This window comes from Mytilus californianus, unplaced genomic scaffold (genome assembly GCF_021869535.1).
Source record: "Mytilus californianus isolate M0D057914Y unplaced genomic scaffold, xbMytCali1.0.p SCAF_8, whole genome shotgun sequence".
NCBI lineage: Eukaryota > Metazoa > Mollusca > Bivalvia > Mytilida > Mytilidae > Mytilus > Mytilus californianus.
Window position 1 is genome coordinate 60,010,875 of NW_026262734.1, and position 15,825 is coordinate 60,026,699.

The 15,825-nt window shown below is 37.6% G+C and overlaps 23 non-coding genes across 23 annotated transcripts; 17 read left to right on the plus strand and 6 right to left on the minus strand.

The window, feature by feature from the left end:
• The first annotated feature begins 1,301 nt into the window (after positions 1-1,301).
• Positions 1,302-1,373, plus strand: Trnag-ucc (transfer RNA glycine (anticodon UCC)). The gene has a single exon. It is a non-coding gene; the product is annotated as a tRNA-Gly (tRNA).
• Positions 1,374-1,607: 234 nt separating this feature from the next.
• On the plus strand, positions 1,608-1,679 carry Trnag-ucc (transfer RNA glycine (anticodon UCC)). The gene has a single exon. It is a non-coding gene; the product is annotated as a tRNA-Gly (tRNA).
• Positions 1,680-1,990: 311 nt separating this feature from the next.
• On the minus strand, positions 1,991-2,063 carry Trnav-aac (transfer RNA valine (anticodon AAC)). The gene has a single exon. It is a non-coding gene; the product is annotated as a tRNA-Val (tRNA).
• Positions 2,064-2,449: 386 nt separating this feature from the next.
• On the plus strand, positions 2,450-2,521 carry Trnap-cgg (transfer RNA proline (anticodon CGG)). Its single transcript has one exon. It is a non-coding gene; the product is annotated as a tRNA-Pro (tRNA).
• Positions 2,522-4,017: 1,496 nt separating this feature from the next.
• Positions 4,018-4,089, plus strand: Trnag-ucc (transfer RNA glycine (anticodon UCC)). Its single transcript has one exon. It is a non-coding gene; the product is annotated as a tRNA-Gly (tRNA).
• A 234-nt stretch (positions 4,090-4,323) lies between these two features.
• On the plus strand, positions 4,324-4,395 carry Trnag-ucc (transfer RNA glycine (anticodon UCC)). The gene has a single exon. It is a non-coding gene; the product is annotated as a tRNA-Gly (tRNA).
• Positions 4,396-4,706: 311 nt separating this feature from the next.
• Positions 4,707-4,779, minus strand: Trnav-aac (transfer RNA valine (anticodon AAC)). Its single transcript has one exon. It is a non-coding gene; the product is annotated as a tRNA-Val (tRNA).
• A 389-nt stretch (positions 4,780-5,168) lies between these two features.
• Trnap-cgg (transfer RNA proline (anticodon CGG)) lies at positions 5,169-5,240 on the plus strand. The gene has a single exon. It is a non-coding gene; the product is annotated as a tRNA-Pro (tRNA).
• Positions 5,241-6,736: 1,496 nt separating this feature from the next.
• Trnag-ucc (transfer RNA glycine (anticodon UCC)) lies at positions 6,737-6,808 on the plus strand. The gene has a single exon. It is a non-coding gene; the product is annotated as a tRNA-Gly (tRNA).
• Positions 6,809-7,042: 234 nt separating this feature from the next.
• Trnag-ucc (transfer RNA glycine (anticodon UCC)) lies at positions 7,043-7,114 on the plus strand. Its single transcript has one exon. It is a non-coding gene; the product is annotated as a tRNA-Gly (tRNA).
• A 311-nt stretch (positions 7,115-7,425) lies between these two features.
• On the minus strand, positions 7,426-7,498 carry Trnav-aac (transfer RNA valine (anticodon AAC)). Its single transcript has one exon. It is a non-coding gene; the product is annotated as a tRNA-Val (tRNA).
• Positions 7,499-7,885: 387 nt separating this feature from the next.
• Trnap-cgg (transfer RNA proline (anticodon CGG)) lies at positions 7,886-7,957 on the plus strand. The gene has a single exon. It is a non-coding gene; the product is annotated as a tRNA-Pro (tRNA).
• A 1,495-nt stretch (positions 7,958-9,452) lies between these two features.
• On the plus strand, positions 9,453-9,524 carry Trnag-ucc (transfer RNA glycine (anticodon UCC)). Its single transcript has one exon. It is a non-coding gene; the product is annotated as a tRNA-Gly (tRNA).
• Positions 9,525-9,758: 234 nt separating this feature from the next.
• On the plus strand, positions 9,759-9,830 carry Trnag-ucc (transfer RNA glycine (anticodon UCC)). The gene has a single exon. It is a non-coding gene; the product is annotated as a tRNA-Gly (tRNA).
• Positions 9,831-10,141: 311 nt separating this feature from the next.
• Trnav-aac (transfer RNA valine (anticodon AAC)) lies at positions 10,142-10,214 on the minus strand. The gene has a single exon. It is a non-coding gene; the product is annotated as a tRNA-Val (tRNA).
• Positions 10,215-10,600: 386 nt separating this feature from the next.
• Trnap-cgg (transfer RNA proline (anticodon CGG)) lies at positions 10,601-10,672 on the plus strand. Its single transcript has one exon. It is a non-coding gene; the product is annotated as a tRNA-Pro (tRNA).
• Positions 10,673-12,166: 1,494 nt separating this feature from the next.
• Positions 12,167-12,238, plus strand: Trnag-ucc (transfer RNA glycine (anticodon UCC)). Its single transcript has one exon. It is a non-coding gene; the product is annotated as a tRNA-Gly (tRNA).
• Positions 12,239-12,472: 234 nt separating this feature from the next.
• Trnag-ucc (transfer RNA glycine (anticodon UCC)) lies at positions 12,473-12,544 on the plus strand. Its single transcript has one exon. It is a non-coding gene; the product is annotated as a tRNA-Gly (tRNA).
• Positions 12,545-12,855: 311 nt separating this feature from the next.
• Trnav-aac (transfer RNA valine (anticodon AAC)) lies at positions 12,856-12,928 on the minus strand. Its single transcript has one exon. It is a non-coding gene; the product is annotated as a tRNA-Val (tRNA).
• A 387-nt stretch (positions 12,929-13,315) lies between these two features.
• Positions 13,316-13,387, plus strand: Trnap-cgg (transfer RNA proline (anticodon CGG)). Its single transcript has one exon. It is a non-coding gene; the product is annotated as a tRNA-Pro (tRNA).
• A 1,495-nt stretch (positions 13,388-14,882) lies between these two features.
• Positions 14,883-14,954, plus strand: Trnag-ucc (transfer RNA glycine (anticodon UCC)). The gene has a single exon. It is a non-coding gene; the product is annotated as a tRNA-Gly (tRNA).
• A 234-nt stretch (positions 14,955-15,188) lies between these two features.
• Trnag-ucc (transfer RNA glycine (anticodon UCC)) lies at positions 15,189-15,260 on the plus strand. Its single transcript has one exon. It is a non-coding gene; the product is annotated as a tRNA-Gly (tRNA).
• Positions 15,261-15,571: 311 nt separating this feature from the next.
• Positions 15,572-15,644, minus strand: Trnav-aac (transfer RNA valine (anticodon AAC)). The gene has a single exon. It is a non-coding gene; the product is annotated as a tRNA-Val (tRNA).
• Between the last annotated feature and the right edge of the window lie 181 nt (positions 15,645-15,825).

Here is a 15,825-nt window from a genome sequence, read left to right on the forward strand (position 1 = left end):
GCAAAATGGACTATAGTCATAATACATCGCAAAGTATTCATCCAAAAGGGAGTCACGCTACACAGTATATTCACCCAAATGGCTATATTTCCTACCATGTATGTGTAATGGCTATACTGGTTTGTTCTTTTGCCCTCGGTGGATTTCGCTTCTCTTCATTTGCACTGAAAATATGCGTAACGTCTTTCGGAGTCTCTACCCTTCTTTAATTATGACACTTCGTCGTTACTGTGGTGATTCCATCTCATTCTTTGTCCAGGGAGTCTTGAAAGCGGATCGATGTGAACATTTCGGTCGGTAAGTCAGATTTACGTTTCCTCCCAGACAGACCACACAATGGCCAATATGGTTCTAGAAAGGTTATTGATAGAAGTAATAAGACTGACATTTACACGATGTTGTGGTATGCATTTCCGATTACGGAGAGGAGGGTTAAGTTTTTTGTTTTTTGTTTTTTTATTTTTTTATTTCCTTTCTTTCTTTCTTTAATTTCTTTTTTGTTTTTGTTTAATATACTATATATTGTGTTGTTGGAATTATCTTTTTCTTGATGAATTGCTAAATTTCATTCTTCCAATTCCCCTATCCCAGAGTTTGCTTGGCGTCTAAACATTATGAACGTGTTTTCTTTTATCCTGGTTTTTATACATTTTCTACTAAATTTATATTACGCCTCGGGCAGTCAAACTGTTCGTGTCGTCATTATGTAAACATATGTTCACCAGTCTTTGTTTCGTATACAGTGTATATCCTCAACATTGACGGAAGCAAATGCATCGATCTATTGCTCTTTTTTTTCTTTTTTTTTTTTTTCAAACACGCATTTCTTCATAACCAGAAAACATTTTGTTCAAATAGTGGTTTTGAAAGTAACATATGTTCGAAGATTACGCCCTTCGGTAATTGATTGCCATTTACACTCCAAATTATCATAAGCTTCAACTAGTGTACGATTATGCTAAATCGCACCATCATGATAAGACAAAGAATTAAAATTTCAAGACCCCTTTTTAACTTTCGATTGTTCATATACCATATTTAATAGGATAATAACGTACAGGACATCTTCGGCATCGAAGACTGAGAACAGATACATATGTATGTATATGTAGCAGCGTGAAAATAGATATTTTCAGTACGATAGATGGGGGCATTTCAAAGAAATAGACGTTATGAGAGAGATACCGATAGTATTATCATTATTTTAATTTCTTTTAGGCTGCATATGAATTGCCACGTAATTAAACTGGTTGTCTTACGTCTATGCTATAAGAGAGAATTTCATTCAAGATTGTAACATGGCGTCGGTGGTGTAACGGTTAGCATGGTTGCCTTCCAAGCAGTCGATCCGGGTTCGACTCCCGGCCGACGCACATAGTTTTTGTTAGGATTTGCTGGAATCAAATAGCCTGTTCCCTACTATACTAGTTAACGAACTTTCGGAAATGTAGTGTTTCTTTATTTGAGAGAGAAAAAAAATGAGATTGTTTTGGTATCTTTTGTCTAACTTGCATATATAATTTGCTATAAAACTTCAAATATATATTGATACGTGTTGAATTCGAATGCGATACATATGTAAGAAAATTGTAACAGGTGTATTTATGGCGTCGGTGGTGTAACGGTTAGCATGGTTGCCTTCCAAGCAGTCGATCCGGGTTCGACTCCCGGCCGACGCATGAATTTTTTATATTGCCTGCTATTTATTTTCTACGTCATTTTAGAAAACTCTCTGACCGTTTCGAGTCATGTCGTCTTAGTGCTTCCACACCTTTTTAAAAGATGCACCCCAGTGATATCCGATTTCGGACTACTAAGTATACCGTCATTTTACCTCATCCCTAATCAAGTTGATCAAAACCATTTGGACCAGCTCTGAACAAGTTTTGACACTAACAATAGAAATCTTGACACAAGTAAAACAGAAATCCAACTGTAATTACGTTGATGCCATTTCAAATTGTCCATTCTTCAAGCCAGCAAAAACAGATGTTTCCGCTGAGGATTGAACTCAGGACCTTCCGCGTGTTAAGCGGATGTGATAACCACTACACCACGGAAACCTTGGGTATCATGATGTGAATTTAAGCTTAAATCCTTAACGCTAGTCATGACGGAAATGAACGACACAGCTAGCATGCATTGCTGCTCAGGCATATCAACAGCTGACAGGATAGATGGTAAACTCAGCTTCTGTCGGCAGACACACGATATAACATACTGGATATGTTTGAGGTTTTTTTTTTTTTCCTTTTGAAATGTCAAATTGATCCCACACGGAGCGTAAACATTTCAGTTATTCATTAAACACAGAAGCCGTACATAATCTGCAATCGATTCAGCTACAATCTGTCGATGAACATAAGTGATTCCAGAGATTGGAATACTTGTTCACCGTCTTGATGTGTAACATATTTTATAATCTATTTAATTTCAATTTGTAGTGTCAGGCTCGTTGGTCTAGTGGTATGATTCTCGCTTCGGGTGCGAGAGGTCCCGGGTTCGACTCCCGGACGAGCCCTATTTTTTGGCTTTGCAAAAGGATTCGCTACTAAAAAATTGATATCTAAAACTGGGGAGCCAATAATTTAAGACCACAATTTGGAGAACTATGGGCGCACAAATGGATCAACCCTACACTTATTCAAAGAGTACGATAGGGCAATCTCGTTACCCATCTGGATATTGTCTTCTCGTCCTCACCAACGACAGCCTGCAAAATGGACTATAGTCATAATACATCGCAAAGTATTCATCCAAAAGGGAGGCACGCTACACAGTATATTCACCCAAATGGCTATATTTCCTACCATGTATGTGTAATGGCTATACTGGTTTGTTCTTTTGCCCTCGGTGGATTTCGCTTCTCTTCATTTGCACTGAAAATATGCGTAACGTCTTTCGGAGTCTCTACCCTTCTTTAATTATGACACTTCGTCGTTACTGTGGTGATTCCATCTCATTCTTTGTCCAGGGAGTCTTGAAAGCGGATCGATGTGAACATTTCGGTCGGTAAGTCAGATTTACGTTTCCTCCCAGACAGACCACACAATGGCCAATATGGTTCTAGAAAGGTTATTGATAGAAGTAATAAGACTGACATTTACACGATGTTGTGGTATGCATTTCCGATTACGGAGAGGAGGGTTAAGTTTTTTGTTTTTTGTTTTTTTATTTTTTTATTTCCTTTCTTTCTTTCTTTAATTTCTTTTTTGTTTTTGTTTAATATACTATATATTGTGTTGTTGGAATTATCTTTTTCTTGATGAATTGCTAAATTTCATTCTTCCAATTCCCCTATCCCAGAGTTTGCTTGGCGTCTAAACATTATGAACGTGTTTTCTTTTATCCTGGTTTTTATACATTTTCTACTAAATTTATATTACGCCTCGGGCAGTCAAACTGTTCGTGTCGTCATTATGTAAACATATGTTCACCAGTCTTTGTTTCGTATACAGTGTATATCCTCAACATTGACGGAAGCAAATGCATCGATCTATTGCTCTTTTTTTTCTTTTTTTTTTTTTTTCAAACACGCATTTCTTCATAACCAGAAAACATTTTGTTCAAATAGTGGTTTTGAAAGTAACATATGTTCGAAGATTACGCCCTTCGGTAATTGATTGCCATTTCCACTCCAAATTATCATAAGCTTCAACTAGTGTACGATTATGCTAAATCGCACCATCATGATAAGACAAAGAATTAAAATTTCAAGACCCCTTTTTAACTTTCGATTGTTCATATACCATATTTAATAGGATAATAACGTACAGGACATCTTCGGCATCGAAGACTGAGAACAGATACATATGTATGTATATGTAGCAGCGTGAAAATAGATATTTTCAGTACGATAGATGGGGGCATTTCAAAGAAATAGACGTTATGAGAGAGATACCGATAGTATTATCATTATTTTAATTTCTTTTAGGCTGCATATGAATTGCCACGTAATTAAACTGGTTGTCTTACGTCTATGCTATAAGAGAGAATTTCATTCAAGATTGTAACATGGCGTCGGTGGTGTAACGGTTAGCATGGTTGCCTTCCAAGCAGTCGATCCGGGTTCGACTCCCGGCCGACGCACATAGTTTTTGTTAGGATTTGCTGGAATCAAATAGCCTGTTCCCTACTATACTAGTTAACGAACTTTCGGAAATGTAGTGTTTCTTTATTTGAGAGAGAAAAAAAATGAGATTGTTTTGGTATCTTTTGTCTAACTTGCATATATAATTTGCTATAAAACTTCAAATATATATTGATACGTGTTGAATTCGAATGCGATACATATGTAAGAAAATTGTAACAGGTGTATTTATGGCGTCGGTGGTGTAACGGTTAGCATGGTTGCCTTCCAAGCAGTCGATCCGGGTTCGACTCCCGGCCGACGCATGAATTTTTTATATTGCCTGCTATTTATTTTCTACGTCATTTTAGAAAACTCTCTCACCGTTTCGAGTCATATCGTCTTAGTGCTTCCACACCTTTTTAAAAGATGCACCCCAGTGATATCCGATTTCGGACTACTAAGTATACCGTCATTTTACCTCATCCCTAATCAAGTTGATCAAAACCATTTGGACCAGCTCTGAACAAGTTTTGACACTAACAATAGAAATCTTGACACAAGTAAAACAGAAATCCAACTGTAATTACGTTGATGCCATTTCAAATTGTCCATTCTTCAAGCCAGCATAAACAGATGTTTCCGCTGAGGATTGAACTCAGGACCTTCCGCGTGTTAAGCGGATGTGATAACCACTACACCACGGAAACCTTGGGTATCATGATGTGAATTTAAGCTTAAATCCTTAACGCTAGTCATGACGGAAATGAACGACACAGCTAGCATGCATTGCTGCTCAGGCATATCAACAGCTGACAGGATAGATGGTAAACTCAGCTTCTGTCGGCAGACACACGATATAACATACTGGATATGTTTGGGGTTTTTTTTTTTTTTTTCCTTTTGAAATGTCAAATTGATCCCACACGGAGCGTAAACATTTCAGTTATTCATTAAACACAGAAGCCGTACATAATCTGCAATCGATTCAGCTACAATCTGTCGATGAACATAAGTGATTCCAGAGATTGGAATACTTGTTCACCGTCTTGATGTGTAACATATTTTATAATCTATTTAATTTCAATTTGTAGTGTCAGGCTCGTTGGTCTAGTGGTATGATTCTCGCTTCGGGTGCGAGAGGTCCCGGGTTCGACTCCCGGACGAGCCCTATTTTTTGGCTTTGCAAAAGGATTCGCTACTAAAAAATTGATATCTAAAACTGGGGAGCCAATAATTTAAGACCACAATTTGGAGAACTATGGGCGCACAAATGGATCAACCCTACACTTATTCAAAGAGTACGATAGGGCAATCTCGTTACCCATCTGGATATTGTCTTCTCGTCCTCACCAACGACAGCCTGCAAAATGGACTATAGTCATAATACATCGCAAAGTATTCATCCAAAAGGGAGGCACGCTACACAGTATATTCACCCAAATGGCTATATTTCCTACCATGTATGTGTAATGGCTATACTGGTTTGTTCTTTTGCCCTCGGTGGATTTCGCTTCTCTTCATTTGCACTGAAAATATGCGTAACGTCTTTCGGAGTCTCTACCCTTCTTTAATTATGACACTTCGTCGTTACTGTGGTGATTCCATCTCATTCTTTGTCCAGGGAGTCTTGAAAGCGGATCGATGTGAACATTTCGGTCGGTAAGTCAGATTTACGTTTCCTCCCAGACAGACCACACAATGGCCAATATGGTTCTAGAAAGGTTATTGATAGAAGTAATAAGACTGACATTTACACGATGTTGTGGTATGCATTTCCGATTACGGAGAGGAGGGTTAAGTTTTTTGGTTTTTGTTTTTTTATTTTTTTATTTCCTTTCTTTCTTTCTTTAATTTCTTTTTTGTTTTTGTTTAATATACTATATATTGTGTTGTTGGAATTATCTTTTTCTTGATGAATTGCTAAATTTCATTCTTCCAATTCCCCTATCCCAGAGTTTGCTTGGCGTCTAAACATTATGAACGTGTTTTCTTTTATCCTGGTTTTTATACATTTTCTACTAAATTTATATTACGCCTCGGGCAGTCAAACTGTTCGTGTCGTCATTATGTAAACATATGTTCACCAGTCTTTGTTTCGTATACAGTGTATATCCTCAACATTGACGGAAGCAAATGCATCGATCTATTGCTCTTTTTTTTCTTTTTTTTTTTTTTTCAAACACGCATTTCTTCATAACCAGAAAACATTTTGTTCAAATAGTGGTTTTGAAAGTAACATATGTTCGAAGATTACGCCCTTCGGTAATTGATTGCCATTTCCACTCCAAATTATCATAAGCTTCAACTAGTGTACGATTATGCTAAATCGCACCATCATGATAAGACAAAGAATTAAAATTTCAAGACCCCTTTTTAACTTTCGATTGTTCATATACCATATTTAATAGGATAATAACGTACAGGACATCTTCGGCATCGAAGACTGAAAACAGATACATATGTATGTATATGTAGCAGCGTGAAAATAGATATTTTCAGTACGATAGATGGGGGCATTTCAAAGAAATAGACGTTATGAGAGAGATACCGATAGTATTATCACTATTTTAATTTCTTTTAGGCTGCATATGAATTGCCACGTAATTAAACTGGTTGTCTTACGTCTATGCTATAAGAGAGAATTTCATTCAAGATTGTAACATGGCGTCGGTGGTGTAACGGTTAGCATGGTTGCCTTCCAAGCAGTCGATCCGGGTTCGACTCCCGGCCGACGCACATAGTTTTTGTTAGGATTTGCTGGAATCAAATAGCCTGTTCCCTACTATACTAGTTAACGAACTTTCGGAAATGTAGTGTTTCTTTATTTGAGAGAGAAAAAAAATGAGATTGTTTTGGTATCTTTTGTCTAACTTGCATATATAATTTGCTATAAAACTTCAAATATATATTGATACGTGTTGAATTCGAATGCGATACATATGTAAGAAAATTGTAACAGGTGTATTTATGGCGTCGGTGGTGTAACGGTTAGCATGGTTGCCTTCCAAGCAGTCGATCCGGGTTCGACTCCCGGCCGACGCATGAATTTTTTATATTGCCTGCTATTTATTTTCTACGTCATTTTAGAAAACTCTCTGACCGTTTCGAGTCATGTCGTCTTAGTGCTTCCACACCTTTTTAAAAGATGCACCCCAGTGATATCCGATTTCGGACTACTAAGTATACCGTCATTTTACCTCATCCCTAATCAAGTTGATCAAAACCATTTGGACCAGCTCTGAACAAGTTTTGACACTAACAATAGAAATCTTGACACAAGTAAAACAGAAATCCAACTGTAATTACGTTGATGCCATTTCAAATTGTCCATTCTTCAAGCCAGCAAAAACAGATGTTTCCGCTGAGGATTGAACTCAGGACCTTCCGCGTGTTAAGCGGATGTGATAATCACTACACCACGGAAACCTTGGGTATCATGATGTGAATTTAAGCTTAAATCCTTAACGCTAGTCATGACGGAAATGAACGACACAGCTAGCATGCATTGCTGCTCAGGCATATCAACAGCTGACAGGATAGATGGTAAACTCAGCTTCTGTCGGCAGACACACGATATAACATACTGGATATGTTTGGGGTTTTTTTTTTTTTTCCTTTTGAAATGTCAAATTGATCCCACACGGAGCGTAAACATTTCAGTTATTCATTAAACACAGAAGCCGTACATAATCTGCAATCGATTCAGCTACAATCTGTCGATGAACATAAGTGATTCCAGAGATTGGAATACTTGTTCACCGTCTTGATGTGTAACATATTTTATAATCTATTTAATTTCAATTTGTAGTGTCAGGCTCGTTGGTCTAGTGGTATGATTCTCGCTTCGGGTGCGAGAGGTCCCGGGTTCGACTCCCGGACGAGCCCTATTTTTTGGCTTTGCAAAAGGATTCGCTACTAAAAAATTGATATCTAAAACTGGGGAGCCAATAATTTAAGACCACAATTTGGAGAACTATGGGCGCACAAATGGATCAACCCTACACTTATTCAAAGAGTACGATAGGGCAATCTCGTTACCCATCTGGATATTGTCTTCTCGTCCTCACCAACGACAGCCTGCAAAATGGACTATAGTCATAATACATCGCAAAGTATTCATCCAAAAGGGAGTCACGCTACACAGTATATTCACCCAAATGGCTATATTTCCTACCATGTATGTGTAATGGCTATACTGGTTTGTTCTTTTGCCCTCGGTGGATTTCGCTTCTCTTCATTTGCACTGAAAATATGCGTAACGTCTTTCGGAGTCTCTACCCTTCTTTAATTATGACACTTCGTCGTTACTGTGGTGATTCCATCTCATTCTTTGTCCAGGGAGTCTTGAAAGCGGATCGATGTGAACATTTCGGTCGGTAAGTCAGATTTACGTTTCCTCCCAGACAGACCACACAATGGCCAATATGGTTCTAGAAAGGTTATTGATAGAAGTAATAAGACTGACATTTACACGATGTTGTGGTATGCATTTCCGATTACGGAGAGGAGGGTTAAGTTTTTTGTTTTTTGTTTTTTTATTTTTTTATTTCCTTTCTTTCTTTCTTTAATTTCTTTTTTGTTTTTGTTTAATATACTATATATTGTGTTGTTGGAATTATCTTTTTCTTGATGAATTGCTAAATTTCATTCTTCCAATTCCCCTATCCCAGAGTTTGCTTGGCGTCTAAACATTATGAACGTGTTTTCTTTTATCCTGGTTTTTATACATTTTCTACTAAATTTATATTACGCCTCGGGCAGTCAAACTGTTCGTGTCGTCATTATGTAAACATATGTTCACCAGTCTTTGTTTCGTATACAGTGTATATCCTCAACATTGACGGAAGCAAATGCATCGATCTATTGCTCTTTTTTTTCTTTTTTTTTTTTTTCAAACACGCATTTCTTCATAACCAGAAAACATTTTGTTCAAATAGTGGTTTTGAAAGTAACATATGTTCGAAGATTACGCCCTTCGGTAATTGATTGCCATTTACACTCCAAATTATCATAAGCTTCAACTAGTGTACGATTATGCTAAATCGCACCATCATGATAAGACAAAGAATTAAAATTTCAAGACCCCTTTTTAACTTTCGATTGTTCATATACCATATTTAATAGGATAATAACGTACAGGACATCTTCGGCATCGAAGACTGAGAACAGATACATATGTATGTATATGTAGCAGCGTGAAAATAGATATTTTCAGTACGATAGATGGGGGCATTTCAAAGAAATAGACGTTATGAGAGAGATACCGATAGTATTATCATTATTTTAATTTCTTTTAGGCTGCATATGAATTGCCACGTAATTAAACTGGTTGTCTTACGTCTATGCTATAAGAGAGAATTTCATTCAAGATTGTAACATGGCGTCGGTGGTGTAACGGTTAGCATGGTTGCCTTCCAAGCAGTCGATCCGGGTTCGACTCCCGGCCGACGCACATAGTTTTTGTTAGGATTTGCTGGAATCAAATAGCCTGTTCCCTACTATACTAGTTAACGAACTTTCGGAAATGTAGTGTTTCTTTATTTGAGAGAGAAAAAAAATGAGATTGTTTTGGTATCTTTTGTCTAACTTGCATATATAATTTGCTATAAAACTTCAAATATATATTGATACGTGTTGAATTCGAATGCGATACATATGTAAGAAAATTGTAACAGGTGTATTTATGGCGTCGGTGGTGTAACGGTTAGCATGGTTGCCTTCCAAGCAGTCGATCCGGGTTCGACTCCCGGCCGACGCATGAATTTTTTATATTGCCTGCTATTTATTTTCTACGTCATTTTAGAAAACTCTCTGACCGTTTCGAGTCATGTCGTCTTAGTGCTTCCACACCTTTTTAAAAGATGCACCCCAGTGATATCCGATTTCGGACTACTAAGTATACCGTCATTTTACCTCATCCCTAATCAAGTTGATCAAAACCATTTGGACCAGCTCTGAACAAGTTTTGACACTAACAATAGAAATCTTGACACAAGTAAAACAGAAATCCAACTGTAATTACGTTGATGCCATTTCAAATTGTCCATTCTTCAAGCCAGCAAAAACAGATGTTTCCGCTGAGGATTGAACTCAGGACCTTCCGCGTGTTAAGCGGATGTGATAACCACTACACCACGGAAACCTTGGGTATCATGATGTGAATTTAAGCTTAAATCCTTAACGCTAGTCATGACGGAAATGAACGACACAGCTAGCATGCATTGCTGCTCAGGCATATCAACAGCTGACAGGATAGATGGTAAACTCAGCTTCTGTCGGCAGACACACGATATAACATACTGGATATGTTTGAGGTTTTTTTTTTTTTCCTTTTGAAATGTCAAATTGATCCCACACGGAGCGTAAACATTTCAGTTATTCATTAAACACAGAAGCCGTACATAATCTGCAATCGATTCAGCTACAATCTGTCGATGAACATAAGTGATTCCAGAGATTGGAATACTTGTTCACCGTCTTGATGTGTAACATATTTTATAATCTATTTAATTTCAATTTGTAGTGTCAGGCTCGTTGGTCTAGTGGTATGATTCTCGCTTCGGGTGCGAGAGGTCCCGGGTTCGACTCCCGGACGAGCCCTATTTTTTGGCTTTGCAAAAGGATTCGCTACTAAAAAATTGATATCTAAAACTGGGGAGCCAATAATTTAAGACCACAATTTGGAGAACTATGGGCGCACAAATGGATCAACCCTACACTTATTCAAAGAGTACGATAGGGCAATCTCGTTACCCATCTGGATATTGTCTTCTCGTCCTCACCAACGACAGCCTGCAAAATGGACTATAGTCATAATACATCGCAAAGTATTCATCCAAAAGGGAGGCACGCTACACAGTATATTCACCCAAATGGCTATATTTCCTACCATGTATGTGTAATGGCTATACTGGTTTGTTCTTTTGCCCTCGGTGGATTTCGCTTCTCTTCATTTGCACTGAAAATATGCGTAACGTCTTTCGGAGTCTCTACCCTTCTTTAATTATGACACTTCGTCGTTACTGTGGTGATTCCATCTCATTCTTTGTCCAGGGAGTCTTGAAAGCGGATCGATGTGAACATTTCGGTCGGTAAGTCAGATTTACGTTTCCTCCCAGACAGACCACACAATGGCCAATATGGTTCTAGAAAGGTTATTGATAGAAGTAATAAGACTGACATTTACACGATGTTGTGGTATGCATTTCCGATTACGGAGAGGAGGGTTAAGTTTTTTGTTTTTTGTTTTTTTATTTTTTTATTTCCTTTCTTTCTTTCTTTAATTTCTTTTTTTTTTTTGTTTAATATACTATATATTGTGTTGTTGGAATTATCTTTTTCTTGATGAATTGCTAAATTTCATTCTTCCAATTCCCCTATCCCAGAGTTTGCTTGGCGTCTAAACATTATGAACGTGTTTTCTTTTATCCTGGTTTTTATACATTTTCTACTAAATTTATATTACGCCTCGGGCAGTCAAACTGTTCGTGTCGTCATTATGTAAACATATGTTCACCAGTCTTTGTTTCGTATACAGTGTATATCCTCAACATTGACGGAAGCAAATGCATCGATCTATTGCTCTTTTTTTTCTTTTTTTTTTTTTCAAACACGCATTTCTTCATAACCAGAAAACATTTTGTTCAAATAGTGGTTTTGAAAGTAACATATGTTCGAAGATTACGCCCTTCGGTAATTGATTGCCATTTCCACTCCAAATTATCATAAGCTTCAACTAGTGTACGATTATGCTAAATCGCACCATCATGATAAGACAAAGAATTAAAATTTCAAGACCCCTTTTTAACTTTCGATTGTTCATATACCATATTTAATAGGATAATAACGTACAGGACATCTTCGGCATCGAAGACTGAGAACAGATACATATGTATGTATATGTAGCAGCGTGAAAATAGATATTTTCAGTACGATAGATGGGGGCATTTCAAAGAAATAGACGTTATGAGAGAGATACCGATAGTATTATCATTATTTTAATTTCTTTTAGGCTGCATATGAATTGCCACGTAATTAAACTGGTTGTCTTACGTCTATGCTATAAGAGAGAATTTCATTCAAGATTGTAACATGGCGTCGGTGGTGTAACGGTTAGCATGGTTGCCTTCCAAGCAGTCGATCCGGGTTCGACTCCCGGCCGACGCACATAGTTTTTGTTAGGATTTGCTGGAATCAAATAGCCTGTTCCCTACTATACTAGTTAACGAACTTTCGGAAATGTAGTGTTTCTTTATTTGAGAGAGAAAAAAAATGAGATTGTTTTGGTATCTTTTGTCTAACTTGCATATATAATTTGCTATAAAACTTCAAATATATATTGATACGTGTTGAATTCGAATGCGATACATATGTAAGAAAATTGTAACAGGTGTATTTATGGCGTCGGTGGTGTAACGGTTAGCATGGTTGCCTTCCAAGCAGTCGATCCGGGTTCGACTCCCGGCCGACGCATGAATTTTTTATATTGCCTGCTATTTATTTTCTACGTCATTTTAGAAAACTCTCTGACCGTTTCGAGTCATGTCGTCTTAGTGCTTCCACACCTTTTTAAAAGATGCACCCCAGTGATATCCGATTTCGGACTACTAAGTATACCGTCATTTTACCTCATCCCTAATCAAGTTGATCAAAACCATTTGGACCAGCTCTGAACAAGTTTTGACACTAACAATAGAAATCTTGACACAAGTAAAACAGAAATCCAACTGTAATTACGTTGATGCCATTTCAAATTGTCCATTCTTCAAGCCAGCAAAAACAGATGTTTCCGCTGAGGATTGAACTCAGGACCTTCCGCGTGTTAAGCGGATGTGATAATCACTACACCACGGAAACCTTGGGTATCATGATGTGAATTTAAGCTTAAATCCTTAACGCTAGTCATGACGGAAATGAACGACACAGCTAGCATGCATTGCTGCTCAGGCATATCAACAGCTGACAGGATAGATGGTAAACTCAGCTTCTGTCGGCAGACACACGATATAACATACTGGATATGTTTGGGGTTTTTTTTTTTTTTCCTTTTGAAATGTCAAATTGATCCCACACGGAGCGTAAACATTTCAGTTATTCATTAAACACAGAAGCCGTACATAATCTGCAATCGATTCAGCTACAATCTGTCGATGAACATAAGTGATTCCAGAGATTGGAATACTTGTTCACCGTCTTGATGTGTAACATATTTTATAATCTATTTAATTTCAATTTGTAGTGTCAGGCTCGTTGGTCTAGTGGTATGATTCTCGCTTCGGGTGCGAGAGGTCCCGGGTTCGACTCCCGGACGAGCCCTATTTTTTGGCTTTGCAAAAGGATTCGCTACTAAAAAATTGATATCTAAAACTGGGGAGCCAATAATTTAAGACCACAATTTGGAGAACTATGGGCGCACAAATGGATCAACCCTACACTTATTCAAAGAGTACGATAGGGCAATCTCGTTACCCATCTGGATATTGTCTTCTCGTCCTCACCAACGACAGCCTGCAAAATGGACTATAGTCATAATACATCGCAAAGTATTCATCCAAAAGGGAGTCACGCTACACAGTATATTCACCCAAATGGCTATATTTCCTACCATGTATGTGTAATGGCTATACTGGTTTGTTCTTTTGCCCTCGGTGGATTTCGCTTCTCTTCATTTGCACTGAAAATATGCGTAACGTCTTTCGGAGTCTCTACCCTTCTTTAATTATGACACTTCGTCGTTACTGTGGTGATTCCATCTCATTCTTTGTCCAGGGAGTCTTGAAAGCGGATCGATGTGAACATTTCGGTCGGTAAGTCAGATTTACGTTTCCTCCCAGACAGACCACACAATGGCCAATATGGTTCTAGAAAGGTTATTGATAGAAGTAATAAGACTGACATTTACACGATGTTGTGGTATGCATTTCCGATTACGGAGAGGAGGGTTAAGTTTTTTGTTTTTTGTTTTTTTATTTTTTTATTTCCTTTCTTTCTTTCTTTAATTTCTTTTTTGTTTTTGTTTAATATACTATATATTGTGTTGTTGGAATTATCTTTTTCTTGATGAATTGCTAAATTTCATTCTTCCAATTCCCCTATCCCAGAGTTTGCTTGGCGTCTAAACATTATGAACGTGTTTTCTTTTATCCTGGTTTTTATACATTTTCTACTAAATTTATATTACGCCTCGGGCAGTCAAACTGTTCGTGTCGTCATTATGTAAACATATGTTCACCAGTCTTTGTTTCGTATACAGTGTATATCCTCAACATTGACGGAAGCAAATGCATCGATCTATTGCTCTTTTTTTTCTTTTTTTTTTTTTTCAAACACGCATTTCTTCATAACCAGAAAACATTTTGTTCAAATAGTGGTTTTGAAAGTAACATATGTTCGAAGATTACGCCCTTCGGTAATTGATTGCCATTTACACTCCAAATTATCATAAGCTTCAACTAGTGTACGATTATGCTAAATCGCACCATCATGATAAGACAAAGAATTAAAATTTCAAGACCCCTTTTTAACTTTCGATTGTTCATATACCATATTTAATAGGATAATAACGTACAGGACATCTTCGGCATCGAAGACTGAGAACAGATACATATGTATGTATATGTAGCAGCGTGAAAATAGATATTTTCAGTACGATAGATGGGGGCATTTCAAAGAAATAGACGTTATGAGAGAGATACCGATAGTATTATCATTATTTTAATTTCTTTTAGGCTGCATATGAATTGCCACGTAATTAAACTGGTTGTCTTACGTCTATGCTATAAGAGAGAATTTCATTCAAGATTGTAACATGGCGTCGGTGGTGTAACGGTTAGCATGGTTGCCTTCCAAGCAGTCGATCCGGGTTCGACTCCCGGCCGACGCACATAGTTTTTGTTAGGATTTGCTGGAATCAAATAGCCTGTTCCCTACTATACTAGTTAACGAACTTTCGGAAATGTAGTGTTTCTTTATTTGAGAGAGAAAAAAAATGAGATTGTTTTGGTATCTTTTGTCTAACTTGCATATATAATTTGCTATAAAACTTCAAATATATATTGATACGTGTTGAATTCGAATGCGATACATATGTAAGAAAATTGTAACAGGTGTATTTATGGCGTCGGTGGTGTAACGGTTAGCATGGTTGCCTTCCAAGCAGTCGATCCGGGTTCGACTCCCGGCCGACGCATGAATTTTTTATATTGCCTGCTATTTATTTTCTACGTCATTTTAGAAAACTCTCTGACCGTTTCGAGTCATGTCGTCTTAGTGCTTCCACACCTTTTTAAAAGATGCACCCCAGTGATATCCGATTTCGGACTACTAAGTATACCGTCATTTTACCTCATCCCTAATCAAGTTGATCAAAACCATTTGGACCAGCTCTGAACAAGTTTTGACACTAACAATAGAAATCTTGACACAAGTAAAACAGAAATCCAACTGTAATTACGTTGATGCCATTTCAAATTGTCCATTCTTCAAGCCAGCAAAAACAGATGTTTCCGCTGAGGATTGAACTCAGGACCTTCCGCGTGTTAAGCGGATGTGATAACCACTACACCACGGAAACCTTGGGTATCATGATGTGAATTTAAGCTTAAATCCTTAACGCTAGTCATGACGGAAATGAACGACACAGCTAGCATGCATTGCTGCTCAGGCATATCAACAGCTGACAGGATAGATGGTAAACTCAGCTTCTGTCGGCAGACACACGATATAACATACTGGATATGTTTGAGGTTTTTTTT